This window comes from Palaemon carinicauda, chromosome 24, assembly GCF_036898095.1.
Source record: "Palaemon carinicauda isolate YSFRI2023 chromosome 24, ASM3689809v2, whole genome shotgun sequence".
Classification (NCBI taxonomy): Eukaryota; Metazoa; Arthropoda; class Malacostraca; order Decapoda; family Palaemonidae; genus Palaemon; species Palaemon carinicauda.
Window position 1 is genome coordinate 4,499,583 of NC_090748.1, and position 4,399 is coordinate 4,503,981.

Genomic DNA, 4,399 nt, shown 5'->3' on the forward strand with positions numbered 1-4,399 from the left:
TAACCTGCTGTTCTTTTTTTTATTTATTTAAAATAAGAATAATATATCAATAGGCCTAGACTTTAAAAAAAAAATACATTGTTTTTTCCATTTCCACATATAAGTATGGAATTTAAATTTTTATTGAAAAAGAAAGTATCAAATACATCGTTTTCAACCTGCTGTTATGAATTTTGCATCTTAAAGTAAAATTGTATTAAATAAAAGAATAAATTTTGTTTAACCTACTGTATAAGTGTTATTTGGGTGTTAGTAATTGTTTTGGTGATGTTTTGTGTGTGTGCATTCCTTGTTAGGTCCAGTCACACATGCATGTTCTCACCCGGTATGTCCTCACCGTATGCCCATAGCGCGGCCAAACGTAGTTTTAACCACGCCCACACAGGTATTGAATTGTGCCGCACAACGTTGCACCTACGTTGCACCTACGCACGTCAGTATAGACGTTAGTACTGCGTTAGTGTGACGTAGTGCGTGAGTGGCAGCCGTTGTGCGTTGTACTTACTTGTGCATACGTTATGTGGACCTACTGTATGGACATACTTCCAGGTAGTACGTGAAGGGTCACGCAAGCATAACGTCCTTTACTAGGTATGGTGACGTAGGTGGTACGTCAAGTGCCGTCAGAGCTACGTCAGAGCTACGTCAGAGCTACATAAGAGCTACGTCAGAGCAACGTCAGAGCTACGTCAGACTTTCGTCAGAGGTATATCAGCGCGGAGGTTGGTGCCAAGCATATGCCTCCTCTATACTCCCAGGTATAAAAAGGGTGCTGGGCGGTACCTGACAGTCATTCACCATCCAACTACTATTTTTTAAAATATTTTATTTTTCCTTATTTCCTTTCCGCACTGGGCTATTTTCCCTGTTGGCACCTGGGCTTATAGCATCCTGTTTTTCCAACTAGGGTTGTAGCTTAGCATTTAATAATAATAATAATAATAATAACCGAAATCGAATGGTTATTATCGGATGAAGTTTCACACTTGCTCTGGTTTTACTATATTTGGTAGCTCCTTTGTTTCTTCTGTGCTTTTAGGGTTTTTTTTTTTTATGCATGTTTAGGCCAGCCGTACGGCTCTCTCTGTCACACTGAAGCCACGTTGCCGCGCCGCTGCCTTAACCGTACCTGGCGGTGGCGTGGGTTGGCGTGTTTGGCGGGGGAAACAGCCACAATACGTGAAGATGGCGTTGGGCTTCCTTAGCACTGACGTTATACATTACGTATGTTCACGTATGTTCCGGTTGCCCCTAGGTTGCGCTCCCGTGCGCCCAACGTATAGTCAAGTACAATCACGGATACGTGACGACCCAGCTATATTGTGAGCTGCCCACAATATACGTGGCCCTCGCCGTACCGCCAGGTATCCACGAGGTACCGTTCATACGGCAAGGTAGCTCTAGGTTGCTAGGACGTTTCCACAATTACTGCGTTGCACGAACCAGCGAACTGCGTTGTACTGACGTTATACGTGCACTTTTTGATACGTGATAATACGGCTGGCCTAAACATGCATGTGTGACTGGACCTTTACTGTTTCTGTTTTTGCTAATAAGCTTTAAAACTAATTTCGAACTCAACTGAGAAGCAGAATTATTTTTTTTTTTATGATTGGTTTTCGCCAATTATAACCTCCAGATTGCAAATATGGAAGTACTATTGACTTTAGTTCCACATAGTAAGAAGTCTAGTTGGCCAGGGCACCAGTCACCCCGTTGAGATACTACCGCTAGAGAGTTACTGGGTCCTTTGACTGGCCAGACAGTACTACATTGGGTCTTCCCTCTGTTTACGGTTAATTTTCCCTTTGTCTACACATGCAGCGATTAGTCTCACCTATTCTTTATAGCCTATTCTTTACAGATTCTCCTGTCTTCATACATCTGACAACATTGAGATTACCAAACAATTCTTCTTCACCCAAAGGGTTGACTACTGCACTGTAATTGTTCAGTGGTTACTTTCCTCTTGATAAGGGTAGAAGAGACTCTTTAACTATGGTAAGCAGCTTTTCTAGGAAAGGACACTCCAAAATCAAACCATTGTTCTCTAGTCTTGGGTAGTGTCATAGCCTCTGTACCATAGTCTGTCTTGGGTTAGAGTTCGCTTGCTTGAGGGTACAATCGGGCACACTATTCTATTTTATATCTCTTCCTCTTGCTTTATTATTTTTTATAGTTTATATTCATATTTTAATGTTACGGTTCTTGAATTATTTTTTTTTCCCTTGTTTCCTTTTTATCACTGGGCTATTTCCCATGTTGGAGCCCCTGGGCTTATAGCATCCTGCTTTTCCAGCTAGGGTCGTAGCTTAGCAAATAATAATAATAATAATATAATAATAATAATAATAATAGTCTCGTATGACATTTTCAAATTATCAGATTTTTTTATTTTTGTATTTCCATGGTCGGTTAGCAGATTTATTTTTTTTTATTTCAAATTCTTCTTATTATTGTTCAGTAGAAAATGCTCATGGTAGCAACAGTTTTTTCTTTGCTTATTCAATAAAACTAACGATGCAACATCAGCCAAGGAATCCATTGTATCAACTGACAAACGTGAACAGGTGCCTAGGCCTATGTGACAGGGTGACATGAAGTTTATCCATGATCTCATTCTCACCCTTGAATAACTAATAAAGAACCAGATCTGATGACAGCTTAAGTATATGAAAGATCACGGAAACATTCAAGAGATCAGTATTGCCAGATATGGGAATTTATTCCTAGATTTGGGGATTTTGGGTGTCTAATGGGGATATTCTGTACACATTTCTATGAAGAAGAAACACAGATTAGTAAATCTTTATATTGTTGCAATTAGTTTACTTGCACTTATATGAAGTATAGTGAATAATTTCTATATAGTAAAGCCTGCATGATCAGAAGAAAATATATTTGTGGAAATGGGGATTTTTGTGTTGTTTTGGGATTTTTTATCACGAGTTTTGGAGATTTTTACACTAACCCATCTGGCAACACTGCAAGAGAGTTCAGACCGCCGATGAATCAGGAATCATCCAAAATTAAACGAAATCAAACTAATGAATATCCCAAGGCAACTGATTTGAAGCATCACACGATGAGAAATATCCCTACAACTGAAAGCAATTATAAAGATTTCAGAGCAATCAATTTCGTTGGCAATATGAACCTTGTCCAAAGGGAGAATTATGGGAAAATTTCATCAGAGCCTTTTCAAGTCCGCATCAAACCGGTTAATTCCACCGGGAATCCGGGATTATCGGGATATCCGGCCGTTACAAAGAGCCATATTTGGAGTTCCTATCTGTTGCCATCCAAGAGATAAAAGCGGGGTGTAGATATATCTAGAAACAACTCTAATGTTTCTGCAATAATCTAGTTTTTTCCGCTTAAAGATTTGACATTCTTCTTCTTTTTCTCCTCTTTTTTTTTTTTCGGCGTCAATGACCATAGATGTCAGGATGCCAGAAAACTGATATTCAATCTCTTCTTCTTCTTCTTCTTCTTCTTCTTATTATTATTATTATTATTATTATTATTATTAACTGCTAAGCTACAACCCTAGAAGGAAAAGGTGGAGACTATAAGACCAGGGGCTCAAACAGGGAAAATAGCCCATTAGGAAAGGAAACAAGGAAAAAATAAATTATTTTGAGAACAGCAACACCATCAAAATGGATATTTCTTATATAAACTATAAAAACTTTAACAAAACAAGAGGAAGGTAAACAAGATATAATAGTGTGCCCGAGTGTACCCTCAAGCAAGAGAACTCTGATCTAAGAATGTGGAAGGCTGGGGTATAAAGGCTATGACACTACCTAAGACTAGAACAATGGTTTGATTTAGGAGCGTACTTCTCGAGGGACTGCTTACCATAGCTAAAGAGTCTCTTCTACCCTTACCAAGAGGAAAGTGGCCACTGAACAATTACAGTGCAGTAGTTAACCCCTAAGTGAAGAAGAATTGTTTGGTAATCTCAGTGTTGTCAGGGAATGAGGACAGAGAAGAATCTGTAAAGAATAGCCCAGACTATTCGGTGTATGTGTAGGCAAAGGGAAAGAACCGTAAACAGAGAGAAGGATCCAATGATGTACTGTCTGGCCAGTCAAAGGACCCCATAACTCTCTAGCGGTAGTATCTTATCACGTGACTTGGCCTGGCCAACCTACTACCTTTATGTATATGTATATAATGTACACACACACACACACACACACATATATATATATATATATAAATATGTGTGTGTGTGTGTATTTAATATATATATATATATATATATATACATATATATATATATATATATATATATATATATATATATATTATATATATATTAAACACACACACACACACACACACATATATATATATATATATATGTGTGTGTGTGTGTGTGTGTGTGTAT

At 38.2% G+C, this 4,399-nt stretch overlaps 1 pseudogene; it reads left to right on the forward strand.

The window, feature by feature from the left end:
- The first annotated feature begins 340 nt into the window (after nt 1-340).
- LOC137617995 (neural-cadherin-like) overlaps nt 341-4,399 on the forward strand; it is a 47,270-nt pseudogene continuing 43,211 nt past the window's right edge.